This window comes from Dermacentor variabilis, chromosome 1, assembly GCF_050947875.1.
Source record: "Dermacentor variabilis isolate Ectoservices chromosome 1, ASM5094787v1, whole genome shotgun sequence".
In the NCBI taxonomy this organism is placed as follows: Eukaryota; Metazoa; Arthropoda; class Arachnida; order Ixodida; family Ixodidae; genus Dermacentor; species Dermacentor variabilis.
This window is the reverse complement of record NC_134568.1, coordinates 186,642,042-186,660,359: the sequence shown is the minus strand read 5'-3', so window position 1 is coordinate 186,660,359 and position 18,318 is coordinate 186,642,042. Positions and strand designations below refer to the sequence as shown.

The 18,318-nt window shown below is 45.4% G+C and overlaps 2 protein-coding genes across 3 annotated transcripts in view; one reads left to right on the top strand and one right to left on the bottom strand.

The window, feature by feature from the left end:
• The window catches only part of LOC142589701 (uncharacterized), a 118,305-nt gene that overhangs the window by 72,904 nt on the left and 27,083 nt on the right, over positions 1-18,318 (top strand). The gene's annotated exons all lie outside the window — the stretch shown is intronic.
• Positions 1,441-18,318, bottom strand: part of LOC142589684 (RAB11-binding protein RELCH homolog) — a 210,697-nt gene continuing 193,819 nt past the window's right edge. For both annotated transcript variants that reach the window (XR_012829913.1, XM_075701229.1), the window contains one exon: positions 1,441-2,976. The gene's annotated coding sequence lies outside the window, so the exon portion shown is untranslated. The remainder of the gene's footprint in view (positions 2,977-18,318) is intronic.

Sequence of the window (18,318 nt, the reverse complement as noted above, 5' to 3'; positions counted from 1 at the left end):
CTTACAATTTGCTACTACAAAAATGTTACCAATCAAGACACTTGCCCAAACAGCCTGCACGTAGTCATACACATAGGCATATTTACTGGGGGGGGGCAACCCCTCTCCTCGCACCCCCCCCCCCAACATACACACTTTTGAAAGCGGGCACTCTCGGCTGCACGCTGGGAAATTCAACACAACAGCTGAGGCCAAACTTTTTTTGAATATGTTGCCAACATAAGTTATGCTTTTCTTTATTACATATCTCCTGCTTGAGTAAGGAGCATTGTCTTTCGTGCCTTACTGCGATGCGCTGTAGTGGAAGATGCGCAGGATGCGCCATACGGGCAGTTCCCACCGTAATAAATTTCAGCTTGCGCTTCTTGCAACGTGCCAAGTTCCTTCGGACCGCCTAATCATATTTCAAAACAGAAAACCAGATTGCCATATTTAACCTAAAGGAGAGTGGTGGGGTCTGGACAAATTATATTGCAATCAGCCGCACCCAACGTTTGCACGCCTTACGACATGAAATTAAAAAAAATCAAATTATGGGGTTTTACATGCCAAAACTATGCTCTGATGACGAGGCATGCCATAGTGAGGGACTCCGGAATAATTTAAACTACTTGGGGTTCTTTAACATGCACCTAAATCTAAGTACACGGGTGTTCTCGCATTTTGTCCTCACCGAACTTGCAGGAAATTGTTTAATAATCAAATACCGGAACTACTGACTTTTTTTTTTGTCCAGAGATTGTCAACTCGTCACTGCCTTATCACCAATGACGAGTCACACTTGTTCAGCCTGGTGTTATACTCCTCCCACTGTCAAAGATGAGTTACAGTTGGTAATTGGCTTTGGGTTCTATATTCAACACTAGAGGGCGGTAGAAGTCCGGAAAAAATTCGAAAAAACACGTAATCAAGAATCAAGTTATATATATTCATAATCAGAATGACAGAAAACTTCATTGCTACATTTAAAAATTGGGAAATTTGGTATGCTTTATCGGAATTATCTTTTGAAGGGGGATGGGGGTATTAAAGGGGTTAATCCAGGACTGTTGTGGAGGTTGAAACCTTCACAATGCAATGCACCACAAGGCAAAAGGCAACAGCGCAAATGTAGAACTTCGCTGCCTTGTAGACATGCCTTCGTAACATGAACAGAGCTGTGCGTGTAAGGGAATAGCTGGGTCCACTGGCATGTGCTGTAACGTGAAAGCTTTGAGACATCTGAAGGTTTAGACAAAGTTAAGGAAATAGTCAGATGATGTGGTGCGCGCTCGTGAAGGTCAGCCCACCTCTTTTCCCACAGCCCTTTCCTTCTGTGGTGGCTGCATGAGGGTTCTGGCACCACTACAGATGTACTGGTTAACAGCTCTGTTCTCGATAGAATTATGCAGTGACACAAAACACTCGACCTAAATATCCTCACTGACAAAAATACACACCTTGAAGTGCATCATTCCTTTAATAAAGTGAATAGCTTTCCAGAAGCATTCAGCTATTCACTTACAATGACAGCCATCATTGATGGTTTCTGTACAATTTTTTTTCTGAAAGAGACTCAACCTACATTATTGTTTTCATGGTACACTTTGTAATCCACTTCCAGTATAGGCCTATATGCAAGGCTCACAGTATTCATCAAAAGAAAAAATTAAAAATACTCAGAAGGCTTAGTATTATAAAACAATGCCATAAATACAGAAGTAGAGAACAAAAATTTACGAATGACAAAAGGAAAATGAGTTCTAAGACAATTCCTATTCTCTCTAAGCTGCAATTAAGTTTTTGTGTCTTCATTTCAACAAACTAACAATGTCAAACTTATGCACCCCTAATACATTAACGAAAACATGGAGGGCCTCATTTATGGTACACTTCCTAGGCCACACTACATATTTGCTCCTGTGCACACTTGCAAAAACTTCTGGATGTTCTATTTTAGCAATGTCCAAGGAGAATGATTAAAAATAGACAGCAAAACTGCTTGAGACTGCCTGCAACGCAATGTGTTTATTTCTACTGGATGGTGTATTGGCCAAATATTACATGCAAATATAAGAGAGAATAATGTAGTGAACCTTACAGAAGCCCCACGAAGGGGAGCTCTGGTGGGGCTAGTCTCTAGACCCCCGCCCCCCTTGCTCCCAGCAAGATTTAATGTTTTCTCTCTCTCTCAGTTACAGAAGCCACAGTTTATATGTCCATTGGAGAGAGCTAGATAGCATCAAATCCTCATTTAACTGTAGTGAATGTAATGCAGAACAATGATAGTGCTCTAATATGTACTCGTGCATGTGTTTGGAGGACACTGCACTTGTGATTTTGGCACTCAGCACCAATGACCACATTAATGAGCCAGCAACATATGAGTAAAAGCTTTCTGTAGCTTTCCAGTATTGCACTCATAATGTAATAAAATGTGTTTCATAATTTGGTATTCCATAAGACATTTATGATGGCTGCGAAGATAAAGGATAATGTTAATGCAGTACTCCAACTTTCACAATACAGAAAGGTCTACACTGTACACATTGAAGTTTACATTGAATGCCCACGGGACAAGTCGCTTTGTAAGATATGCAATTTATTATTGTGGCTTAGACACCACAGACTTCAGTTTACACAAGTATATTTACAATGAGTCCTTATGGACTTACATCATGAAAAAATCACAAGTTCAAAGGACCTTTCTTCAATAAAAGCCATCCAAAAATATGTAGTATTGTATGTACAAAATCTCTCTTCAGCATAAAAGATAAAATCCATGGCAGAAACCACCTTAAAAACAAAGATTACTGTTTTATGCGACACTGTATATCATTTGACCCATCCAACATATCCTAATGGGTCCATTGTATAGCATTATGTAAAAACATAAAGCACATCTTTCCTCTGGTCATGACTAGATGCGATGCAGACTGGTGTCCTTCCGGTACCTTTTACATTGTAGACTGTTTAAAAGTTCCAGCTTGGGCTCACCTGCACAGACAAACACATATTGATAAACTCGGGCTAGCTATTCATAAGGTTCAACACACATACAGTAGAACCTCGTTGATACATTCCCGTTACGTACGTTTTCCCGGCGCCAACGTTCGCAATCGAGAACTTAAAAAAAATGACCCAATTGAGTTACGCTAATTCTTTATCGATTCATACGTTCCCGGAAAACATGATTTTCCGGTACGAACGTTCAGTACGTGGCCACACTGTGATCGTATGATATGTTTTCCGGCCGCTAGATCTCACGTAAACAATAATATGCGTGAGGCGTGCGCGATCGAGAACAGCATATAGCTGCCCGTTGCGGCAGCTTCACCGCAATATTCGTCCGCCCGTCTCACGTGAAAACGCCGGTGCGCACTCAGTTTCTCGTTTCTGTACCAGAAAAGCTTCTCCGGCGTCGTTGCACGCGGAATTCACAGCTATCATCGCCAATTCTATAACGATATCTTCGCCTATCTGTTTCACAACGCGTGGTGCCATCGGAAGCGTAGCACACTTGCAATAGGTGATAACCGAAATACATCGCCGTTTTCTGCTGCAAACTGTGACCGTATACATTTTCCGGCCGCTAGATCCCATGTGAACAAGAGAAGGCGCGAGGTGTGCGCGATCGAGAACGGTATATAGCCGCCTGTCTAATGTGAAAACGACGGCGCACACAGTTTTATTCCCGTACCAGCAAATATCCGCCCGGGTCGTCACATGCCGTATTCACAGCTATCGCCAACAAACCTATTGCGATAAGCATCTTCACCTATCTGTTTTACAGCGCGTGGTGCATAAAGGCATTGGTAGCATACTGCACGCTTTTAGTAGGCGGCGATAATCAAACACGCCGCCATTCCTTGCTAGGCGACACGATGTGGGCATCACGTTTCGCTTCGGTGGCATCCGGCGTCGCCCACCAGCTCGATTTCGTTAAGGTTTCTCGTCGCTCTCTTAAAACATGCAACAGGAAAACAACAAAATGCGTCTCGGACCGCCGGAGCACCACCAGCTCTACGTGCATCGGTGTCTCGTGCCGCAATGATCCGCGCGACGCTTCGCATTATGTAGATGTCAACAATAGTTGAGACTGTCAAATTTTCTTCGGATCGTACATTTTCCCGGTTAGTGTGTTTTTCCCCAAAACGTATGAAGGAGGCTCTACTATATCAGTAGCAAAATTAGTGGGGAACGTGCAAGTGTCTTGCTTTAGCTATGAGCTTTTGCTTAAGTTAGCTATGATCGGCACCATGTCAGCTGTACGTGTCGACAGTAGCAGTGAAGGCATGAGGAGCAAGGCGAAAGCTGTCTATTGCCTTACTCCTAAAGTTTACGTACTCACACACCGCAAACCACTTGGTTTACCTATTCATGCCCAATAAAGGCACCTGTGTTATATGCAGGGTTCACTATTGATCCAAAGGCTATGCTGGCCAAAACTGAACCGCTATTCTCACTTAAGTTATGAAACATCCTAATATTTAAATTCCTCTTGTAAATTCCTAATTTACAGAGCTATAAGTCAACTTTACTGAAACAAATTTATTCTTTTACAAAAGACAAAAATACTTTAAGCTGCTCTGAAATGTTCTATAGGTCGCAGCATTTCCTTAAGTTTACAAAGTCATCCAGGAAATGCACTGACAGCCGAATGCAGCATTTATTTTATTTGTTTACTTATTTTTATTTTCGAGCATGCATGCGAGAATGCTTGGAAGCAAGCGGGAGCATATCAGAAGTGTAACGAAGTGATGTCCTACTGAGTCACTATTCTTAGTGATGCTGATAAAGTTTAAGCCACAGGTAAGAATTAATGCCTACTGTAAAGCAGTGATTTGGGCTTGTTGGTAAGACATCGAGACATCGTGGTAAGACAGCGCCTGTGTGTGTCACGTCTCCCTTTCGCCCTTCGTCTTTTTCACGCGCTATAAGCCTCACAACATAATGCCTACTGTTACGTCGGTGCAGCTGTGGTTGACTGCCGACGATTTATTAAGTCAAGGACATAGTAGCAGACACTACTTCTGGCATAGGAGCCAGCACTGGCAAAGCTATTCATTCCGTGAGGTGCGCTTGCGCCAAAAGCTGCCAGCACCTTCGCAAGCGCTCTTCATCGTTGTCATCTTCTGAAGACATATCACCTACTATGTGCCGTTTTGTCCTAAACAAATTTATTATTTCCATGCCTCTTTTCTATATTGAAGATAACAAATGCATATGTAATAAACAAATCACAAATGCTCATTTCATTATAGGCATATTTCCGTTTTGTCAATGGCGCAGACACACGAAAGCTGTGCTGCCTTTGCCCGACGCTTCTGTGCATGTATGAAGTGCGAGAGAGAAATTTCGGGACTATGCCTAAGTAATACGGAGGAGTAATGATTTGGTACATTCATCCCTAGCCTATGACATGTGCACTATGCGATAGCCGGCACTTTTGTCCAAACGGGTTCACATCAGCCGATACATAGTCCGTGATGGGGAAGCATACAAAACAACAAAATCGCAGTAACAATGTGTCATTATTCATTGGTCTGCGGCCGCTAAAGTGGCATCTACCTAATCTCCCACCCCTGCAGTCCACGCCGGGTCGCTATGCTTCCCTTGGCAGGAACCTTCCGTGTCAAGCTTGGTGGTGAAGCATGGGTAAAAAGCAAGTACAGTCGAAACCTGCAATAACGAAATCTCGCGACAACGAAATATTTTTCGTATCCCCTATGAAGGCCCATAGGATTCAATGCATTTTGTACCTCTCGACAACGAAATGTCGCTCGCTGTACTACAATCCCACATCAACAAAATACCACCACCTTACACTTGCATGGGCGCCGACACTTTTGTTTGCAAAAACAATCAAGCGCCAGAAGCAATTGCGTGCACTGAGACAAGTCGTGGCCGCCATCTTGTTTGCTGATAACCCGTTTGAAGCGGAACTCGTACGGAACTCGAACTACCGGTACGTGACGACAATTTTTGCACACCTATGTGCAGTGCATAATGTGCGCCTCAGTGAGAAAAATGCAGCAAAAACAAGGAAATCCACATACCGCCGACGTGGAATATTGTTTATGGCGCTTGAGATAGCGGTTGCAGCATGGAGTGCCAAGTAGCGAGCTGTGATTGAGTGATCAGGGAATATGCATATCCCTTGGTTTTGGTGCCACCCGACAGGCATTGCGTGTGAATTCAGCACCGGGCGTAGATTTGCCCGAAAGGGCTGTAATCTCGATTCATTGCCTTTGGGTATACGAGATACAATCAATTTCGCACTCGGCACCAGATGCGTCGGTGCCTACACCCTTAAACAAAATTACACCCTTGGGGTCGTATCTTTCCATACAACAATAATCGTCATCCGGATTTCCTTTCTTTAACACTGCGAGCCCGGTACTTCCAAGTTGCGAACGCCATGCGCATTATCAGCACGACAGAACATTCTAAACAGGAAAGTCAGTGCAGCGTTTTCAAGAAAGGAAACGCAAGCAGGACAGATGATTATTGTTGTGCGGCAAATATACACTCAAAAGGGTGTATATTTGTTTAAGAGTGCATGGGCGACAGCGTGCGCTGGAGAAATGCTGCTGCATGCATGGAGCGTTGTTGCTCTGCATCCTGTGCCGAGTTACGCAAAATCGCACAAAAGTGACTGTATCTACTAAAGCAAGTTACCAAGAATACTGCTCCACAGCAGTGCTGCCACTGCTGATCGACCGTATGCAGCGCACTTTGTACTGTCGGCAATGCAGTTCTGTATCCTGGACCAAAGCTTACCAACGTAGGCTAACGGAATTTTGACAGTAAAGTTTCATTCTACGACGCATTACTTATCTGTGCTGTCTCATTTCACAACGACATTCTCGCGAAAGCAAACTTTTTTCGCGATCCCCACTGATATCGTTATTGCCAGGTTCAAATGTACTGCAGAAGTGAGGGAGGGAAATGATATAATAATGCTGATTTAAAATAAAGAAAGGAAAAAAGAAAAACCTGGTCATACAAGCATTTGAACTACGGACCTCTCAATAATGAGCGCGGTGCTGTGAAAGCTACACCTAGTCTTTAACCATGGTTGCGTAGTGTAGCTCAGCTGAAACAAAGGGGAAAAAACGTGTCCACATCTGTAGAACCTAGGCACAGTCCCCACTTTCTTCTCTCACAACTCATGAATGCGCACGTGGGTCAGGAAAATGTGGCGTCTCTCTTGTGTCTGCACCCTCAACAAAATGGAAACATGCATAGGCTAATTTGAGTATATTGCATTACCTGATATATCAAACTAATATTAGTATTTAGGGTGTCTACCAAGTTGACATGTTGAAATTCCCTGAGTTTCCCAGGATTTTCCTGAGTGCCTTTGCAAAATTTCCTGAGTGGTACAGAACTTTGTTCTGTGTCAAGACAGGCTGAGAACGTGTCACCCGATGCTGCCACTCTCTAGTAAGCATGTTAAAAAATAAAAAAAACTACTTAATCCAGTTTGAACGGTAAGGAGCAGCATTTATTTTATTCAAAAAAAAAAGGGAGGGGTTAGTAAAATGCATAGCTAATAAGATATCTTTGAAAAAAAAATAGTAAAACCTATTGCAAATTGAGTCGAACATTTTAAATACGAATAAAAAGGAGATGCATACAGAAACAAATATTTTCGAATACGAGCTATTTCTATCAACTGATAGCAAGCTCAATGGTATGAGGCTTGTGCTTTGCCACAAGTGAGATTCTCTCTCAGCAGCTAGACAGTGAACCTCAACTGACCTGACATATTCTCAGCGTGTGCACAACGCCTCAGTGTTTCGTTTCACTGCTTTAAAGAGCAGTGAAACTTCATTTTGGTTTGAATGAGGGGCACGTGTATCTCGGTGTCACCCAACGGTTCGTGTTTTGAGCTCAAGCTCCTTCAAAGAAGTGGCGGCTCACTTCCTTTTCCATTCATTCCTCAATGCGTCGGTCCTTTTTGTTCTCGTCCTTCTTCCACCGTGCATTCGCCCCATCGACCATTTGAAGCATCCTCTTGGTCCGTTTTACAGTCAACATGCGATTTTTCGGGCTCCCTAGAGGCCATGAAAACGTCCGAAAAAATGAATGCATGTCTTTTACCGTCCTCAAGGGCTCAAACCGAAAAAGCTCTGAAGGCCTGCCAGTACACTTATTAGGCATATCGGTGCTCCTATGGTGACAGGAGATGGCGGGTGCACGCGTGTATAATTGAGGAATACATACTGGATCCCGTGACAATTGCCCTGTCCCACTTGTTAAGCTTCACCGCAATGCTTTGCGTATGCTTCACCGCATCACATCGTTGTATCGAGGCGAAACTTACTTTCGGAAACCGGCATAATGCAGTGCGCCATACTTTTCCTAGCTTTGAAGCCAATGGCGAGGATTACAAAGGCTGAGTCGGCGCCATTGCTAACAGTAGCAAACGCCGAAGTAGCTTGGTCTAGCGTTGTCGCGGTGGTGGCTACGGCTGCCAGCGGATATGTATGTGAGAGCGGCGGTTCGAGGCGGCGAGATAATCAAAATAGCAGCTGAGGTGGCTTTGATTAATGCCGCTTCGGACATGCCGTCATGGCAAAATGTCTGTAAAATCGGCCGGCAAAGGGTTCTTGCATCCGAAATTTTATACGTTCTTATACATTGACTCTATGGCGTGCGTGGTGGTGCCGCAAAGCCATCCGAATTATCGGGCATTTCCCCAAAATCGGGTGCCCGGAAAATAGGTCGTTTACTGTACACTGGCAACTCCTCCAGCTGACGACACGGCATCAATGACGATTCGCTACGATTCCTCTCTGTTACTTGAGCTAGCATTAGCGCGACATTCGTTCTCTTTCAATAAAGTTACGCCTAATTTTCCCTGATAGAAGCACGAATTCCCCGAGTTTTGCCCGAGTATTTCCAGACTGTTCAAAATCCCAGAGAATTGTCGGTTTTCCCGGTTGGTAGACTACCAAAGTATTTGCCTCTTGCCGAGTATTACTCTCAGCGTCCGTGCATTGCAGATGGGTTTGCGCGAGGCTCACCCAGCGAGTGTGAGAAAAGGGTACTGTGCTCCTCCACACCACAGTGTACAAAGGATGCTATGATGGTTTTCTTAGTACTCCGACACCACATGACTGTGGAACCAAGACTGCAAAGCCGGGTCACCAACAAATGCGGGCTTATTAATCGAAGATGCAGCACAATGTGACAGTCACGGCCTGCAGGCAGACACTCAACGCAAGGTCGATTGAATACTACGTGCAGTCATATCATATTCAGCTAACTGGGTAGCGGCCCAACAAGCACAAGTTGTGGGAGCAAAGGTCCCGCAACCAACCTTTAGAGAACCTGTGGAGCATCTACTGTGGCGAGGAAGTGTTAAGCAGTACATAGCTTGGGGGGAGAAAGCGCATCCTGATAATGTGTGCTCATGCAGGGGACTCAACTTTTGACGGGAAAGTAGTGCTGGGGCGGTGGTTCACAGAGGTGGAGCTTGTCAAATGGCTATCATACGCATGAGCTTGAGATGAGCTGCAGGAAGGCTCTTCAATCCCCACATTTCGCCCTTCCGAAGATTGAGGACAGCTTCCTAAGGTGTCTGACCAAGGCAAAGTGACAAGGTTTACTCAAGGAAAGAGGGCTAAGCCAATGGCACAGTGTCCAAGAGGGCTGTTGTCTTTGTCAGGGCCTCTTTCAGGACCTTAATTACATTTCCACAAAAATATATTTTTTGTCTCTGTCCTCACCGTCACTGTACTTTTGTAAAAAGCGATAACGGAAACTGTGTTTGTAGCTGGATAAGGCGACTGCAGCATAGAAAGGTGAAGATGTCACTTTGCTTGATCCAAGACCGGGGGGCCAGCCTTGATATTTAATGTCCTCACCCTAGGGAGAGTGCACAACCAGGAGGAAGGGTTGGCAGCCCTGGACGGACAAGACAGGTCACGGGGGCAGCGTTATGGGCATAATTCTGCCGTACAGGAAGGGTGAGCTGCCTGGAATTAATAAAGGTGTGGTTGCCACTTGGAAGCAGCAGCCCACTGCCGATGTCACATGCAGGGCTCCACAGTTTGCATGCTGACAGGAAAGGGCTGGCCGAAATAACTGACAGTCAGGTCAGCAGCGGTGACCAAGTGGAAGTGCCTGACCAAAGACTACAGTTGCATGCATTGGGCGGACAGGCTGCAGCGGGCGGTAGCCAAAGAAGCCAGAGGCAAGGCCTCCCAGTCGAAAAAAAAACAATTGAAACCATTTGGAAATATCAATGGGTCCAACTGGAAATGGCAATTTCCAATTGGACCAAGTGTTATCACCAACAGGACCATTTGGACCAGTTAGAATGGCCAATTGGTTCATATGGAAACCCTCACTTCCAATTGGGCCAGATGGAGTCTCCAGCAGGACCATTTGGGTAAATCTGAATTGCCACATGGTCCAAATGGAGTTATCAAAACCATTTAGACAAAATTTAAGTGAGAAAATGTTAATGTCTCTTGTGTAGAAAATTTGCAGATTTCTTTTTCTTTCGAGATTTCTCTTTTGAGATTTGGACGCGAGATTTGAGATTGGATTCGTGAGATTGGACGACACTATTTGGCATTTGGAGGGCAAGTAAATGTAGAACGACCGTAAAAAAACAAGTGGTCTGTCTATTGATCATGTTAAACAGTAAAAAAAAAAAACTTGCACTGTTTTATGTGTTTCTTAAACACACGACTCAAACAACTTTTAGGCATAAAACAATTTGTAATTTAGCAATATTGTTTAAATTTTATATTTCACATCTATGAAATAATTCTTCCTTGGAATTAAATTTTGTCTCAGCGTCATTTTTCCTTGGCGACCGAACGGGACAGCATAATCGACATCAACATTAGCAACATGTGCTCGTGCACGACCAGGTCGTGTAGGTCAGGTCGTGCACACACGAGCACACGACAGTAGGTCGTGTGCTCGTGTGTGCAGCAACCATGGCAGCAACAAAAACAGTCGCTGACAGTCGTGCATGCGTGCTGCACTGCATTCTGCGCTTTGTCCTGATCGCCTTGCGTGCTTCGTGCGACCGTCTGACAGCACTATGATCACCTACGCGTACGTGCGGTACGAAATCGACAAACATTTGGCAATTGTGCCACTGTGACAGACATAAAGAACTTCAAGCCTGACGACGACTTTTCGGCGGCTTTTTATATGGTAAAGTGGACGGACGCAGCCGGCACGTGTGCCCACTACCTTGCCAGAATTTTGCAGATCGGAGTCAAGCTTCCGCGTTTCCAAAGCTCTTGTAATTATTTTGCATTACTACACTACACGAGAGCACGGGTCACGCACACTCGTTTGAGTTAAATGATTGCACAGATATATGTATACGCTTTTGTGTAATGTAGCAAATATGCATGATGCACTGAACTAATTTCGACAAATAGGTTTCAAGTGTATTGCATGAGCGTTTTTTTAAAAGCAAGGTTTCCCCTAGGGCGTCGTGACAACACTGGTGAAACGGATGAATCACTACGTGAGGGAGAACATTGCTGACATTGACAGAACAGCGAAAAGGTATACTGACTAGAACAATTTTCTTGCATTTGCTGCTTGAACCTTAGCTACATAAACTGCAAATTGTGACTCTCTTAAACCTGGTTGGATTGCTGAATATTAAAATTGAGGTGCCTTTTTATCCAATATCAGCTTGCCTGTCTTGCCAGCTTTTGAGGGCAACAGGTTTTTCAGGATTCCATACACAATGCTGTCTTTCTTTTTTATCCATTTCTGCAGGTTGTGGCGCGACTAGACCGGAAAGGAACCATGAACAGTATCCCGCATTGCATTTTTCTTAGTAATAAAGCTTTAAATCCTACTTTTCACTTGTTGCCTCATTGTCACATGTAATTATCATCTTAAGGAAGTAGTGGCTCCTTGTTGTGTGATATGATGTGAAGCAAGAAAAGCATGGAAAAGAGCATTAATGAAGAGATTCGCTTTTTGTGCTGTTCATATTGTTTTGCATCATATTAGATCACAATATATATGAACCAACTTGTCGAGCAACATGTAACGATGTGGTTCCTTATTGCTGTGCTAGTTTGCCAGATTCACACAGCACAGGCTGTGCACAGTCAAAACCACTTGACCCGTCGAGCGGCTCCATTTGGACCATTTGGTTCCATGCCAATTAGCACAATTGGTTCTATGCCAACTGCACCATGTGACTCAATTGGCAACAACCAATTGGTTCTATGCCGACTGCACCATTTGATCCAAATGGTATACAACCAATTGGCCCAATTGTTCCAAGTGGCCCAATTGTGTACTATAATACACAAATGGAACCAATGGGAAACAAGTGGAAATTTTCCAATTTGGCTGCACTAGCGGTCTGCGGCAGGAGATGCCACAGAAGACAGCCATGGCATGTAGGACCAAGGAGAGAAGGCCTCTTGGTCAGCAACAGGCAGATAGCACAACGAAACCAGGTGCAGGGAGAAGACAGGTCGTAGATGGAGATGTGCACAGGAAAGCCCAATCGGCCTAGTCGGCTTGCCAAGAAGAGGTACCCATCTAGTTGAAATGCCCTGAAAGCACACCGGAACACTAAGGGGTCCTGCCACCCACTGACAGCAGGCTGACGCCCGCTAGCAACCTGCCCTGAAAGGAGTGCCTACTAGGCTAAGGCCTAGGCAACAAATAGAGGAAATGTTAGGCCTTGTTTTATGTTATAAATGTACATGTGCCCTTGAAATACAAGACATTTGCTGCCATGTGTTCAAGTACAATCCACAGTTTACAGTTCTACGAGGGAGAAGACTCAGTCAGGCAATGTCACCTTTTGCCCTTCACCTAAATGTTAACAGTCACATTTAAATCAAAATTATAATTTCGATTTCAAAAGGGCCTGTCACTGCTTAATTGTGTGTCCTCACACCATAGCTGCACCTCTCTGTTCATCAGCACAATAAAACATGGAGTCCAGCTTCCTGTTAGTGAAAGAAAGCTGACTAGGTGTGTTTCTGCAAGCTTTGCAGTGACTTGGATGGTTGTCCGCCTTCTGCCAGTGTCCTTGCAGCTTATCCGTGTCCTCATTTCCCCAGTCGTTGCTTCTTGCAATGAGAGAGGTTTGAGACGAACTGGACTGCGAAGTGGTCTCCCTCGAGAGTCGGCCAGCTTATATGCCAAAAGGGACATCTTGGTGTACGCTCGGTACAGGCCCATCCACTTGGCCAAGAGGGAGACAGAGATGCCTTTGGCAGCATCATTCAAACCATGGTTACATATGAGGACAAGCTTACCCACATCATATCGCATGTCCCTGTGTGACCTGCCGCGCTGAGCTTTCTGTCTAGCTCACGCTTTTTGCGAGGTTGGAATCATCATCATCATCATCAGCCTGGTTACGCCCACTGCAGGGCAAAGGCCTCTCCCATACTTCTCCAACAACCCCGGTCATGTACTAATTGTGGCCATGCCATGCCTGCAAACTTCTTAATCTCATCCGCCCACCTAACTTTCTGCCGCCCCCTGCTACGCTTCCCTTCCCTTGGGATCCAGTCCGTAACCCTTAATGACCATCGGTTATCTTCCCTCCTCATAACATGTCCTGCCCATGCCCATTTCTTTTTCTTGATTTCAACTAAGATGTCATTAACTCGCGTTTGTTCCCTCACCCAATCTGCTCTTTTCTTATCCCTTAACGTTACACCTATCATTCTTCTTTCCATAGCTCGTTGCGTCGTCCTCAATTTGAGTAGAACCCTTTTCGTAAGCCTCCAGGTTTCTGCCCCGTAGGTGAGTACTGGTAAGACACAGCTATTATATACTTTTCTCTTGAGGGATAATGGCAACCTGCTGTTCATGAGGTTGGAATGGGCGAGGTCAAAGCCTGTATCCATCCATGAGTGCAGTGTTGCTACGTAGTCGGAAAGGCTGGCTATCATGGCGCCTTCTCTACTGCCCATCTGCAGAACAGGGTCCGTGAAGTTTGGCAGCTCTCTCACAAAGTTGAGGAACGCAGCTGTGTACCCTGTCGAACAGTTCACTGAAGATAGCTAGAAGGAACCTATCTTGTTAAGACAGGCATTCCAATTCCCATATTGCTTGAAAGGCTGCACCCAAGGGCTTGAGGTACTGGTTAATCTACTCTGTCGGGTCAGCCTGTTGGTGGTACGTGGTTGTCTAGTGGCTCTTAATGCCAAAGGCGGATTTACATCCACAAACACTTTGGCCATAAATAGGACACAATGTCCATGAACAGCTCTACCGAAAAGCCTAAGCAGGTGAAGACCTCGGTAAACTTGTTCCAGATTGCATGTGCCATTAGCTTCAGAAGGAAAAAAGGTTCAGCAGACTTTGTAACGTTATCTGTGATGACGAGGCAGAAAGTGCCCTCACTGGCTTCTGGAGAAAGGCGCCATGACGTCAAAGGCAGCGACTTGTCAGGGTAGCTGGCCGTTAATTTGCTCCATGACCCCAGGGAGTTTGCCTACATGAGGCCTCATGCTTTGGCAGACACACGGCATGAGCAACTGTAGTGAAGAGGGCCATGTTTCATGCCTGGCCAGGTAGCAGAGCAACACAACTTTTAGAAAGTCTTAAGGATACTTGAATGTTCGACCAACTGTGAATTATGGAAGTAGTTCAGAGTGGCTCTCAGACTGCAGGAAATCACCACCTTTAAGGATTCATGAGGAGGCTCCTCAAATGGGATACAATGCAGAAGAACTTTCTTAGCCTCCAGCAGACACATATCCATTGTGCGCGCAACAGCACCAGCTATATTATACTCGACGCCAACAGCAATACTAGCTGCAAGTGTGTGAACAATAGATTTTCTACCCCACCCCTTCTGGGGTCTCGGATTTTCCAGCCTGTTAATGATTTGTCAACAAAATGGATCACTGTGCTATGCCTTAAGGGGGGACACGGGTCTTTGGGACGAAAAAATAGCGAAAAAACTTACTTTTTGAAAATGGTGTTTCTGAAATCTACGACCTACGACAACCAGACCGAATTTCTAAACTATTTGATCAGTATTTTAGCCATAGCATTGCTTCATTTCATTGATACTAGCAAAATTTGAGCCAAAATTTATACTAAAATGGCACTTCTCCTGCAAAATGCAGCTGCCGTTTCACGGGTCGTAGCGCGGACGTCTTGGTCTCATTTCAAAGATCGGTCTTTTTTCTTCAATTTCCTGCCAACGCAGGCTCTATGCAGCCATTGGATTCCTTCAGTTACCATGCCAAAGAAGGGTCCCAGCCCGCTCTCTTATTCGTTGTTGAGCGCACGTAACTTGAGGGTGCCATACGATTGGCGGAATTCCTTGTCGTCTGCTCCCCGCTTCAGTCAGCTGTGCGCCATCTGCCAAATTGCCCTGGCATCAGTGTCTGCTGCGCGATGGCCCGTTTGGGAAGAAAATTCCACACAAGGAACAAGTTTGGTGGAAGAAAGGTGTGGTGTACATTGATTGAGAACTGCAAGAAGCGCTCCACAACCCAGAAAAGCGTCGAAATCGTGGTGCCCGCCGGCGCTATCGCCAATCCGATCACCAATAACTCCGATGTAGGCCTAGGCATTAACAAGCCGTTCGCCCTCTTCGCCTGCCGGATGTATCGAAGGTAGCGTGTGTCACGACACAAAGTTTCTGCAGCCCGCAGAATTCTAAGAGGGCAAAAGGAAAACGCAAGAAAAACTGCAGCACCTCTCATCAATTCTCGCAACATAGAGGAAGCGAGATTTACTAGGTGATAGCACCGATACCGCAACGCACCCCATTGATGGGACTGTTTACCGTTGTCAGTTTAGATCACGGAGCAAGAAACATTTAGGAGTGGAAACTCCGCTGTTTGCGGCGACCAGAAAAGGTCACAAGCCCACGGAGCCGTTATCGTGCTGGCAGCACCTGGCGGCCTGGAAAGAAATTACCGCCGTTGAGAGCGTGCCGGAGCCGCCTGCCCGAGCGCTGCATTTTTTTTTCGCTGCGGCTTCTACGACGCGCCGCATGGCGCCGCCACTGTATACGGCCCCGTCGGCGCATACAACGATTGTGACCTTATCTGGTCGCTGGCGCTCGCTCGCGCTGATGGGAGTTTCACCTCCTAAATGTCTTACTCCGTGGTTTAGATGCAGTGAACACTACGCTTGCGGTGGCCAATTGCAAAATATGTAGTGGGGACTTAAATATAGTCAGAGAGGTGCATGAATATGGACTTGCTGTTTAGTTGCTTCTTACATGCATGAACTGCAGTGTGATGTCGTCGAAGTGAAGCTCACCACGCGTGCGAGGTGCAAAAAAAGTGAACCCATTTGCTGTGAACGTTATCGCCGCTCACGCTATGCAGGCAACTGGAAATCGCCAAACAGCCCTGAATGGTGTGTTCTCAATAATGAACATAAGCTGTCGCGGACTCCACAAGAAGACATGGCAAAGCTACGTCAAGGGAAAGCTGGCACCTGCAGCTCATCGCACGGCCCGCAACCTGACAAGCGAGTGTGCGCGGTCGGTTCGAGATTTTTACACTGAATTATGCCTTACCAATCCCGGAAACATGGCGGTGTCGTACGATTGATCATGGATGACCCGCGGACATTCCTCACACATCAGCGTCGGCACAGTGATTGAACTGTTCACTGGTTTTGTTATTGACTATGTTGTCTTCAGCAATTTCTGCGCTGCATGCAAGCGGGGCCCCAAAGAAGATAATCCTTCCTTCGAAGATTGGAAGGCCAGTCACCAGTCAGTGCCAGAACACTGGCAAGAAGTCAGGAGAAATGGAAGTGGAGGCCGCTCTTATTCTTTTCAGGAGGTCTCTCGAACGGCACAACCTTCGCTGCACCACTGTGCTCAGTGATGGGGACAGTCGTACGTACCTTGCCTTGCAAGAGAAAAAGGTGTATGGATACATAGAGACTGACAAGGAGGATTGCGTAAATCATGTGCAAAAGCACATGGACACAGCTTTGCGCAACCTTGTAACGAAGCACAAAGCCCCGGGCTTTCAGAGCCTTGGCGGAAAGGGTCGACTGACAGCAGACCTTATCACAAGGCTGAGCGCGTACTACGTGTGGGCGCTGAAAGCGCATAAAGGAGATGTGGATGGCATGCACAAGGTAGTGATGGCTACGTACTATCACATCACCCCCAACGACAATGTTGCAAACCATACACTTTGCCCAACAGGCCCCAACTCTTGGTGGCGTCAAAATGCTGCACAGGCCAGGTGCGAGCTTGCACCAAAACATCCTCGTAACTTGCCCCCTCATGTTTGCCAGGCCTTACTCACCATATACGAGCACTTGAGTGATAAAAAACTGCTTGCAAGGTGCAACAGGGAAAGACCCAAAACAGCAACAAGAGCTTCCACTCAACGGTCTGGTCTCTTGCACCAAAGGAGCGCCATGCCTCTCTCTTCACTGTGGAGGCAGCTGTGGCGGAGGCAGTGCTGAAGTTTAATGCAGGCAACTTGAGAGCGTAGGCGTCTATACTCGAAGAGCTGAGGCTCAAACCCAGCAGAGTAAGCAATGACCGCATGAATCAGAAAGACCAGTGGCGAATGAAGGCTTCAGCTCGAAAACGTGGATCTGTCGAAAACGTGAATCGAGCCTTGAAAAAACGCCACACAGGGAACAGTTTCAAAGCTGACTATCTGCCAGGGGCGTACTAGCCTGTTATGGCTGGTATTTCATGATATTACTGAATAAATGAAGTTGTGTGTGTTTATTGCAGTTTTCTCAAAATGAGCTTTTCATTCACCCTGCTTGCTTGTGGCAACAATATCTCAAGATCTAGGACAGCTAGAGTTGTAATTTGTTTTGGTATATGAAGCTAAATGCATAAAGCTTGAAGTGCTGCAAGCAGATTCTTGTTTTTCATTTTCCTATAATTTTTTTCCCCTTTCGTTCTTGTGACCTAGTATCCATGCTGTAAACAATAGACTTTGATGAAGTGCTGAATTGCTAATTATTGTTGGATTTGAAAACTGTTTGCAGCATTTCACTCCTTAAACATTCAGCTGTCCACTCATGCATTAATTATAGCTCTATGTCCAAATTTTTTTACCTGCTGTCTCCAAAAATAATAGTAGTGTACTTTTAATTACCTCCACAATTGCTCGGCCTATAAAAAAGATAATTGCACTTTTGAAATCAGCTTGAAAAACTGAACAAGTGTATATATTTTAATTGAATTTGGTCTAAAAATAAGTATGATATCTCTAATCGCCATGTCCCCCCTTAAGAAGCTCTTACCTGCTGAAGACTATCAGGTCCACAAAGTACACATTCTCTTCCAAGGCCAGCAACCTAGTGATCACTTCACCACTTGAAATTGCATCTTTTGAGACATGTGAGAAA